At 28.9% G+C, this 12481-nt stretch overlaps 1 protein-coding gene across 1 annotated transcript in view; it reads left to right on the forward strand.

Annotated features, from left to right (window-relative positions):
• LOC123302952 (oxysterol-binding protein-related protein 1-like) overlaps window positions 1–12481 on the forward strand; it is a 148140-nt gene that overhangs the window by 105590 nt on the left and 30069 nt on the right. The window lies entirely within an intron of this gene.

Consider the following 12481-nt stretch of genomic DNA (forward strand, 5'->3'; position numbering starts at 1 on the left):
TATATGTCGTATATGGGTTGCCGAATCAGTTGTTTAGAATTAATTGGTGGGCAGGCTTTGTACGGAAGCCTGAATGGGTCACTGTTAATTTGTGAGAAATTCGCTATACTAGCTTATTTTTTAAATGTGTACTACCCACATGTATAAAACCAACTTTTAAAAAAGTCATTAGTTCACTTTCAACAAGTGCACTTGTGACTTATGGCATTATGGAAACGAACCTTCTTGAAGACGTCGGTATTTTGCCATGTGCAGATTTCTGCTTAAACGTCATAATAAACACTTTGTAATACTTTTAAAGGTTAGAAATAAGAAATATGCAGATGAAAAAGAAAAACATCAACAATTAAAGCACAATATTTTTTAAACAATACTAAGATAATGTTTAACTAACTACATAAGAGAATTTATAAACATTATCATACTGTTATTAAATCCAAACATACAATTATTAATAATTCCAGACAGTTTCGGTAGTGTCTAATTAAAGGTTAATCATCACATACTGGCATCTTCAAAATGGTTCGTTTCCATAATGCCACAAGTCACAAGTGTACTTGTTGAAAGTGAACTAGTGACTTTTAAAAAAGTTGGTTTTTTACTTTTACTTGTGGGTAGTACACATTTAAAAAATAAGCTAGTGTAGCGCCACTTTCTCATAAATTGAAAGTGACTCATTCAGGCTTCCGTATTTTTTAGGCCATAAAACTTAAATAAAATAATAAAAAACAAATTCTCAGTCTTAAAAATTAATTGAAAATAATTTCTTAGTCTTAAATATTCTTTCGTATAACAACCTGTTTAGGATGAGTATTTTAGAAGCACTTTCAATAAATATGAAAATTTATTCATGGAAATTTGGACAAAAAAAGGAAATAAAACAATTAATTAATTGCTTTTAAAAACTGCTACGTTTATTGTTTTTAAAAGCAATAGCTTAATTGTTTTATAATCATGATTATTTGTAATATTTGACAACCTTTTATCTGACATATAATTTCACGTTGTTTTACATAACTTTTAATTTAACCTCATATCATTCCGAATGGTTCACATAACCTCTAACCGTTGAACCGCTACGCTGCGTTGCTAAATGCAAAAAGGTTATTCAAATTTTGCGTGGCTATTTAATAACGGAACGGGTTTTTAAAACAACTCAAGGTAATGTAAACCAGATTATTAACCAATCCATATGCGATATATACAGGTGTTCTATAATTGACTGCAGAACTTTTGCTTCCTGAATAAGCTGAGAAAAAAAAAAGAAAATGTTATTTACCAAATTTGCATCTGGGGCCTTATTTACGAGATAATCAATCTTATATTAATATATTCATAAAAATATATTCATCGAAATAAAATTCATCCAATAAAACATTACTTAAATAGAAGATGTGTTTTATCATAGTATGAAAGAGTGACCTAAATGCAAAATTATTACAGAAAAAAAAACTCTACTATTTGACTACTAATATTACTATAAAAATCAAATTTTATTAGACTTCCTTTCTTCGTAAATTAAGTTGGGTACGCAACTTATCGTGCGCATATCACATAGGTACGTTAAACATGTAGTTGATCGAAATGGATCATGTACTCACGGACAAACCACACTATGTATATTGCGTTGAAGTTTTAAGTTGATACGATGTATAATATTTTCTTTTTGAGTTTTCTTTTTGTGATAATTTCGCATTTAGGTCACTCCTTCACACTATGATAACAATTTAAGTAGTGTTTTATTGGATTAATTTTTTTTTATGAATGTATTTTTTTTAAATAGATTAATATAAGAGTAGGTTAATTATCTCGTAAATTAGGCCTCAGATCAAATTTGGTAAGGAACATTTTCTTATTTTTTCTCAGTTTATTCGTGAAGCGAAAGCTCTGCAGTCAATTACAGAGCACCCTGTATAAGATTTAACTAAAATTGTTCTATTCCTGCTTACAAATTGGAGGGAAAACGATTTTCTAACAAGTACACTTTTGCGTTAGGTGAATCATTGAACTGTTTTTCCAACTACGAATGGTCTTAATTTCCCAATTTCCATGATAGCCCTTCGAGTCTTAGAGTAAATTTAAGTAGTGAATCTTTAAGGACACAACTATGTCCTTGCAAAGCCCAAAAGATAGATAATAAAAGGCCCCGGCAATATTAGATAGGACAATGGCTTTCTGTGAAACTTTTTCTGACCAAAAGCTCTCACGGGCGATCAAAGCTATGAAAATTCTATAGTTTTAGTATATGACTAGAAAAATGGGCTTTTGATCAGAATGATCCAAAAAACATTTTAAAGTGAGTGAGAAAAAGTTTTACAGAAGGCCATTTTCCTATCTAATATTACTGGCCCTTTCATGCCTGCAAATATTGTGTTTTTTAATGTCACAAATGCGTCGTGTTTTTTTATTTTTTTTTTTTTAAGTTTATAAGTAAAGGTGGTCCATGATCGTTTAATTTCTTTTCTAAATTGCTATGAAAAGTGCACCGTTGAATATTTTAAAATATTAGATTCTGGAATCTAGAAAATTTTAACTCAACTCTTCAATTACATATAGCTCTTTTTTATAAACAGCTTTGGGTCTAATAAAGATTTTTGAGGAGTTCGAATTGATTCTGATTCATTATTTAATTATCTAGCGAAACTGTATAATAAAACATTGCTATCACAAAAATACCGGAAAAATGAATAATAATAATAATAACAAAAAATGAGGCACCGCAAGTGAGTCCCTAGCACCTAGACCTCCGGAAATATGAAAGAACCTTATTTGTTTATAAAAGTGGTGAAGCAAACACTGTGCAAGTAAAAAGACATTAATTTATGTTTTTTAAATAATATCAACAAATTTTCCGAAAGTTTCACAAACGAAAAAATTTCACGGAAAAACTTAGAATTGATATTAAATTTGGATTCAGGAATTCAAATACCCTTAGATAATAATTTTCTGCAATAAGTTTTTATGGGGTGGTTTTACTCCCATCCCCTAAATTTAGCCAATAGGTGAAATTTACTTAAGTTTTGGGTACAGCAATGATGCCAATTTTTAGCTATTAACACCGGTAAAATAAAAATTCCCGAATTTGTGGAATTATTTCATTTTAAAATTGTGATTTTTAACACAGTAATTTATGGACGAACTCACAATAATGTTGATTGTACAAAAATTAATCGATGATTGGGCTTCAAAAAAGTTGTCATCTTGTAAAAAATTTATCACAGAATATTTATTTTAATTTAATGCAAGCAATTGTTTCTTTTGTGAGAAATATTCACCCTTTATTTTGGCTTCCCAAATAATTTTGATACAGGGCCCCTCCAAGGCTAGCTACGCCACTGATGCAAACATAAGTATGTATGCATCGTTTAAATTTATTTAAATAGCGATTTTTCCGAAAATGTGAAAGATTGGGAGCAATCAAAATATACAAATCGGTTAGAAATTTCAAGCTTAACAACTTTTATTCAGAGATTTTTTCCCTAAAATGCACAGTTTTTAGAAAAAATTTTACCAAAAACACGGAGAATTTTTCATTGCTGTAGAAGAAAGTAAAACAAACGAAAATTTTCAATCGATCGTTAATATTATGCTCAATAACTTTGAACTGATCTATTTTTTCTCTAGAATACATAGATCTTTATTAAATTGCAAAAACTTGTGGAAAAAAGTGGAAAATCGTTGATTTTTCTGAAATCACCCTTTTATTTTACTGCGCATATGAAAAGTTTTATTCTACAGGTAAAAAGCTAAAAATTGGAGTAGGTTGGCATTGCTGTATCCAAAACTTCAGTAAATCACATGAAATTTCATCTTACTTGATGGGACTATTCACAAAAGTAAAGGATAGAGTTTGGTTCAAATATCATAAGAATTTTTTTTTAAATTATGAAAATCGTAACCGTCGAGTCAATTCCCGGTCATCGATAAGTTTAATACACTAAGAGTGCAAAAAGAATATAGAGATTAATTAGGATGTACCATACATATAAATCTTCCGGAAAAAATTATCAAAAATGGTCAAAAACGTTTTAAAATGCAAGCTTTAAAAGGAGTTTGGCGGCAAAACATGTACCAAAATGAAACTTTATAAGTTAACTTTATCTCCACGCAAGAAAGGTCTGCCGAGTCCTACCAAAACTTAATTGTTCTATCCCCCTCCCCCCAGGGAATAGGTATGAGCCGAGAGGAAATTAAAAAAAAAAAAAAAAAAACATTATTAAAAATACCAATGCATAATTGTGCACATTTTCGGAGGAAAAAAAATGGCGGGGATATGCCAATTTTAAAATGTAAATTTTATGCTCATTGAATCAAACGAAATATGATCCATCTTGTAAGCCGTTAGAGATAGAAAAAAAGTTTAAATAAAGACATTATTCCTTATAAAAAAATTAACAATTTTTGTTTGAATCATTTTTTCGTAAACATCACTGTTTACCCGTGCAGGTGCAACTTAGGGAAAAACTTTGGTGTCCATTTTCTCAAAAATTGTAAAAAAGTAGAAAATTTTCAGGTAACTTCAACTAGTGATTTGTGAAACATTCTAGAAATTTTCAAAATTTCGAAAGCCTAATAAATATTTTTAAGACGCCCTCACGGGTAAACAGTGATGTTTACGAAAAAATATTTCAAACAAAAGATGTTTATTTTATAAATAACTTATATATTTAAACTTTAGTTCTATCTTTAACGGTTTACAAGATGGATCATTTTTAATTTGATTGAATGAGCAAAAAAATTCAATTTCAAAATCGGTATATCTCGGTCAATTTTGAAGATAGAAAGTTGAAAAAAATGTGCAGAATTAAATGGACACCTAAGTCGAAAAAGAAACGAAAATGTGCACAATTAAATTAGCACAAACTTTTATCCGAACTTTTAAATTTGGATTTTTTAAATTCCCTCTTTGCTCATATCCCCTGGGAGAGGGGTAGATTTCCATTTTATGCCAAGATAAAGTTTATTAACAAAGTTTCATTGTGGTAAATATTTTGCCGCCAAACTGCCATATTTAGTCCTACTTTACCTGTATAGATTAAGTAAGGGAGCTTTATCAATGAGAGAAGGATAATTAATTAGTTTAAAATATTCATTGGTGTTATTATAATAGCGATTTCAAAAAGAACCCAAATAATGGCTCACTCAATATGATTTGATCTTTAAATTCAATCACCAAAAACAAAAAAAGATAAAAATTCACAATTAATGAATATAAAACTAATAAATTTGTATGTAAATCAGATAAAATAAAATAAATTATTTAATTTACTATTTATTAATTTTATAAAACACAAAACTTGATGATAAATTCAATAGATTCAACTGTTATTTTTAATTTGATTTTATTGTTTTTTAATTGTAAATTAAGTGTAGCTACTGAACAATTATTTATTGTTTGTTATAAAAAACAAGTGTTGTTTGTTACAAAGTATATTTAATTAATAATATGGCAACTGAACCAGATGGAAATAAAAAAATTAAGAAATATAGGTAAGATGTTCATTCATTTTTAATTTTTTATTCACCTTTTATTTTTTTATAGTATAGGAAAAATAACATATTTTGGCGGCAAAATATGTACCACAATGAAAATTTTATCTTAGCACTAGAAATGAAGATCTGCCGACTTCTACCCCCTCCCAGGGAGTATGGGCAGGGAGGAAATTTAAAAAAATTCAAATGCAGTGCAGTCATTGAAGCGTTATTGCTCCGACTTTTTTTACTGTGAACCGATTTGCATGATATTTTGGAATTAGGCTCACCTTACCCTTCACGTCAAAAGTGAAAATGATCTGAGCTCCGCCCCCACCCTGGGGTAGGTTGTCACCCCTTCTTGGTGGTGTAAAATTTTCAAAATAACCTCGGATATTGATAGAAGGTCTAATTTTAAGAAAAAAATGTTCTATAAAGTTTTTCAAAAAACCCAATACTTTTCAAGTTATTGGCAAATAAAAATTCGAAATTTTTTCACGTTTTTTGTCGGTTTTTTAATAATATCTCCAAAAATATGCCTTTTAACGAAAATTTTATGATGAACAAAAGTGTAGCTGTTAAAAAACTGAACGGTTTTTTATAAAGTGTTCTAAGTGCTATTAAGCTAGATATTAAAGATCAAAGACGTTTTTTATTTTGTCTGAAATTTAATTGATGTATTCAATGTCATCTAGCGTCGAGCAGATACATTTTATGCATTCTAATGAAATAGTTTGTAGTGCTTGAAATAAGCTTTAAAATGAGCACTGTTAAAAGTCTTTTGCATGTAAAATGAGTGAGCTGTAATGCAATAAGAGGAACATCTAATGGTTTTTTCTTTTAAATCAATGGATTTCATAAGTGCCATTTCCACCAATATTAAAATTAATCGTATTCCGTCTAGAATTAACTTTAATATAAAGATTTTGATGGATTCTAGCAGCTTGACTGCTTTAGGACACATATTTTTGCAAAATCACGATTTTAAGAAAAAAAATTTCCTAATTTCGGAGGTAAGACCCTATTTCTCTTCGATGACTGCACTAATTACAATAAACTATAAATCTAAAAAAGTTGAAATCAAAGTTCGACCTGATTTAATCGTGCACATTTTCGTTTTTTTTTTCGGTTTTCTATCTTCAAAATTGGCGAAGATTTTAAAATGCAATTTTTATTCTCATTCAGGCAAATTGAAAATGATCCATCTTGTAAACTGTTAGAGATAGATCAAAAGTTTAAGTGCAAAAGTTATTTCTTATAAAAAGTTTTGTTTTTATAAGATTTTGTTTGAATAAATTTTTTGTAAACATCAATTTTTACCCGTAAGGGCGCAACTTAAAAAACACTTTAATATCCATTTTCTCCAAAACTGTAAAAGATAGAGAGTTGAAAATTTCCAAGTAGCTTCAGTGATCTTGTGAAACATTCTCGAATAACGGAAAAAATTCTAGAAAATACTATCAGATATTTCGAAATTTTCGTAATTTTTCAAAGTCGAATAAATATTGTTGAGACTCCTCAGGGGTAAACAGTCATGTTTTTGAAAAAATATGTTAAACAAAATTTGTTTGTTTCTTTAAAATAAAAATAAATTGCTTTTACATTTAAACTTTTTTTCGGTCTTTAATGGTTTTCAACATGTTTTTTTTTTCTTTTTTCATATTCGTTATTCTAGAATGTTTCACAAGACCACTAGTTGAAGCTACTTTCAACTACCTATCTTTTAAAGTTTTGGAGAAAATGGACACCAAATTTTTTTCCTAAGTTGCGCCCTCAAGGGTAAACAGTGATGTTTACGAAAGAATGATTCAAATAAAAGTTGTTAATTTTTTATGAGGTATAACTTTTACACAAATTTTTGTTCTATCTCTAACGGTTTACAAGATGGATCATTTTTCATTTCATTGAATGAGCAAAAAAATTTCTTTTCAAAATTGGCATATCTCGTTCAATTTTAAAGGTAGAAACTCGAAGAAAATTTTATTTTTTTTCTAGTTTGCATTTTTTTAAATTTCTTTCTTGCTTATAGGCCCTGGGAGGGAGTAGGATGGCTAAATTGGCAGGACTCGGCAGAACTGCGTTTCTAGGGCCAAGATATAGTTAGTTATAAAATTTTCATTGTGGTGTATATTTTTCGCCAAACTTTCATATTTAATCTTACTTTACCTATACTATTAGTATGGTTCCTTATTTTGGTATAGGTGTTCATAAAATCAACTAATTAGTCCATTTTCCATCGGTCCGTCCATCCGCCAGCACGATCACAAAAGAACGAAAAGAGATATCGAGCTGAAATTGATATATTTGATTATTGCGTGCTCAAGAAAATCAAAGTGAGTTTGATTTCGTTAAAGAGCAACATAAGCCAATTGAGTCTTGGGTTCGTAGGACCCGTATTGTGAACCATTAAAGATAGAACAAAAATTTAAATGTAAAAAATGTTCTTTATTAAGGATGTATGAGCATGACAACAATGTTTGATTTAAAGGCTCAAAATTTTTTTATAGGTAGACTTTTGCTCAAAGAATATGTGGTTAAAATTTCAGCTTAGGTATCCGTGCAAATTTTTAAGAAAAAAGTCTTTGAAAATCGATATAAAATACATTGGATCTTATGGAGAAATCTCAAAAAACGACATATTTTGAGAGTTTTTGATAATTTTCACTTGGAATGAATGAAAACAAATTAAAAAAAAACTTTTTAATAGAAAGTAAACATATCAGCAATGACATAGAAAAGTAAAAAACCAAGTGTCTCTGTCCATATAAGGGATGTAAGAGCAGGGTAGATTTAGGGTTGAAATTATTTTTATCTTATTTTCAACTTTGATGATGAATTTTGTTACATCGTCATGAATGTAAACGAAAAATAAGAATAAAATTTTTCGATATGTGCCTTGGTTTTCGAAATATCGAAAGCTGAATAATTAAACAAAATTTTCAATTTTCAATATTTTGAAAATTACGCCGGAAATCGAAAAATTTTATTCTTACTTTTCGTCTTACATCGTCAAGTTATAAAATAAATTATCATCAAAATTTAATATATATATTTTTTAAATTTGTGCCCCCACTACCGTGCTCATACATCCTTAAAAAATAAACAACTTCTATTTGATACATTTTTTCGTAAGCATCGTTGTTTATTCGTGAGGGCGCAAATTAGAACTTGAGTAGAACACGATTTATATTTTCTTTACAAATCCCGATTTTCAGAATTTTTTTTTTAAATAATCCATTTTTGAATCATACTCCACCCTTAAGTTTCGTGGACTAGGGAGACGTTTCGTGGATTAAACGTTTGGGAGGTTTCTCCGTTTATATACGAAAAATTAAAAGGATATTAATGGATAATATTAAATTTAATGGATACAAATTTTTTGCAATGTTTATGTTTTTGAGGAGGTGGTAATACCTCCACCCCACCTCGTAAATATGCCTGGTCCACAAAACCAAAAAATGGAGTTTGGTTCAAATATTATAAGGATCTTTTTTGTTAATTATGAAAATCGGAGTTGCAAGTCAAATTTTTCCAGGTTATTTGACTTTATTGATTCTGGCAATTTGATTATAAAAGCATAAATTCCAAAATTTAAGGCTCCTTTTTTTTTTTAGATAATTCTTTGTTCTAGTTAATTTATAAAAAAGTTTTTTGATAATTCGAAGATTAATTAACTTTTTGCATATCACTAAATTTCGGCATTTTTTAATACTCTCTGGTTTTCGAGATGTGTGTCCATTCTCCGGACAAAGGTATGAATTCTCCGAACTTTTTAGCGAAAAATATAATTTTTTTTTCTGTCAAAAAAAAGTATATAAATTTTATTATTATCAAAAAATCTAAAAAAGCTCCAATCGGATTACTTTAATGTTGGAAAAATCATTTTCAAGAATCTACAAAAAAGTTTAAAATAAAATTAGTTTGTCTACCAAAATTCTTAAATAATCATTTAACTCCCTTAACAAAATTTTATAGTTATTTCAGATTCTAATTTGTGCTTCAAAAGAGCAATTTTTGCAATTTAATTAAAGAAAATTAGATTCTTTGATAGACTTTCAAAAACGTTTTAGCTTATATGGAATAATGTGCAATTACTCTAGATCTTGATAAAGATGTTCAAATATTATTTAAGAATTTTTAAGAATTTGTTTCAAGCATGAGACACCGACTCTTTTTGGGTTTTTTCAAATATTAAAATATATACCTCATAAATGGAGAATTAAATTGTATGTTTTTTCTAGTTTAGGAATCTATTGCTCAAAAATTTTTATCACCCCTCGCCGCTTTGCACGGAGGAAGGTTGAATGGGTGAGAAATGTCATCATTAATTTTTATATAAAGTTTAGAAGCGTACGCGTACTATAATTTTACAAATTGTTTTACGACAATTTTTTTAAAACAATTTAAAAGCTTGTTTACTTGTCATGCAAATGAGCTTAAAAAAGTTTCTATAGGAGCTTTTTGGACCAAGATATTCGCAAGCAAAATTTACACTTCTGCATTTAAAATCCTGAGTGATCTGAAATAATCATCGCACTGAAATTTTTCTGAAATCATTCGAAAACTGAAACTGCCTTTCTTGTTAGCCCTTGCATATTGTTTTATAAAAAAATTTTCTACTGTCCCAATTTTCGTTTTTAAAACATGTTAAAAAACCGATTTTTTCCATATTTTAGGCGTTTTATCAACTGGGCGTTCTCTAAAATCTTATCATGCTCATTAGAAAACTTGTACTTTCTAGTTTTGGAAGCTATTGCTTCAAAATTATTATATTCCCTTGCCGCTTTGTATGGAAGGTTGAAAGGCTACCCCTAAATTTTGTATATAGTTTAGAAGCACATCAAAATTTTAAAAATTATTGTTCAACAAATTCGTGAAGACCACTCAAAAGCTTGGTTATTTTTCTTGAAAATGAGGTTAAAAAAATTTCCGTATGAGACAATATATTTGCTTTCCAGGCAAAATTGACACTTCTGGATTTAAAATCCTGTATCATCTGAAATAATCATAGCCATGAAATTTTTCTGATGTTATGCGAAAACTTAAACTACTTTCTTAGAGGCCCTTGTATTGAAAAAATTTTACCATTCTAGCAATTTTTGTTTTTAAAAGAAGGCAAATAACAGAATTTTTCCATATTTTAACAACACACAAACACAATTTACAGTACAGTGTAAGAATGTTGATTAAACATTTTAATAAAAACTTATTACTTTAAAAATTTGCTTGAAATGCGAATATCTTGATTCAAAAAGCTCGAACTGGAACTTTTTATAGCTCATTTTCAAGAAAAACAAATTTTCAAGTTGTCTAAATAAATTTGTTGAAAAATAATGTTTAAAATTTTTGCATGCTTTTAAATTTCTCATCCTTCCAACTCTCGGAACAAAGTGGCAACGGGTGATAAAAATTTTTGAGTTGAAGTTTTTTAATAAGCAAAATGGGGGCCAGGTGAAAAAACTCCTAAAATACGGAAATAATCTGTTTTTTGATATGTTTTAAAAACGAAATAAAAACGACAAAATTTCATTGCGATGAGTATGTCAGATGATACAAGATTTTAAATCCAGAAGTATTAATTTTGCTTGGATAGCGAATATCTTGGTCCAAAAAGCTCATACGGAAATGTTTTACCTCATTTTCAAGAAAAATAAACAAGCTCAAGTAATCTTAAAAAGTTTGTTGTAAAATTATTTTTAAAATTTTAGTACGCTTATAAACTTTATATAAAATTTCTCACCCTTTCCGCCCTCCGTGCAAGGCGGATTTTCATTTGGGTAGTGATTACGTCCAATAAAATATAATACACAGTTGAATGACCCAATAATGATCCTGTGATATAAATATCTAAGGAATTAAAAATTTACTTTTATGTACCTACCTAATCGATAATCTGATGACGTAATATCTTGAAGGCTGTTGTTTAAAGTAAATGTGTAATATGTTAGCAGTTATATCTAATATTTCCCAGTATTCTCTATTGATATTAAAATTCTAATTAAAGGGATAAATCAGTCTAGACCACGACATTTTCAAATTATTTTACTTAAGGTAGTATAGCAGTATCGAGGGTCATAGTTAACTACTTTTTTATTTATTTATGTATTTTTATTTTTTTCAAAAAATTATAGTTCTTTTAGTAATTTTATTTTACCGTACTGTTTAAAGGATATAATTAATTAAAATTATGCAAAAATACACGGACTCTTAAAATTGTCTTGTTCAATTTTACCGGAAATGGTTTGTGTATGAAAAATTGGCACAGTTCATCTATAGTTAAACCAAGTGAAAACAAACAATTGAGTAAATTAATTGTTGAAATACTGTGTATATACAGTGTTGATTACGGAATACTTTGTTTCTTTACGTAATGTAAGTTAAGAAAGACAACCACTCTTACACAACAAAGTAATAAGAATATCTTTCGTCTCACTTCCTCAGTGGATATAGAATACCATGTGTGTTTGTACCATCTAGGCATATACATATCTGTAGTATGACAGAATACATCCGTTTAGTAATACATCTAAGCTAGAGGTATTATATACATGCATTGAACATTAGTTGGAAGACTTGGAGTGTGGGAGAGTGGGAGTTTTTTAGTTACAGATAACTAGTAAGTTCATCAAAACTCCAACTCTCTGCATGCATACAACAGAAGATCTGTCCTATCGTATCTGTAGTCTTACAACACATACATATATATGTTATTACATACATAATATATGTAATCTATAAATTTAAAATATATACAATATCTGTATACAAACTATTTAATGTTTCTAACCTAATTTGCACCCTCAGGAGTAAACAGTGATGTTATACGAAAAAATGTTTCAAACAAAAGTTGTTTATTTTTTTATACGAATCATGTTTTACACCGTGTGTCCGTACGATGGGTCGTACGGACACACGGCCCAGTTGACCTATTTTGCTCATTTATGAACTCTGCCTTACTTTTTACATTCTAGGCACGCTGTTAAAATTTCATCTTGATATCTCTTTTCGT

The sequence above is a fragment of the Chrysoperla carnea genome, chromosome X (genome assembly GCF_905475395.1).
Source record: "Chrysoperla carnea chromosome X, inChrCarn1.1, whole genome shotgun sequence".
NCBI lineage: Eukaryota > Metazoa > Arthropoda > Insecta > Neuroptera > Chrysopidae > Chrysoperla > Chrysoperla carnea.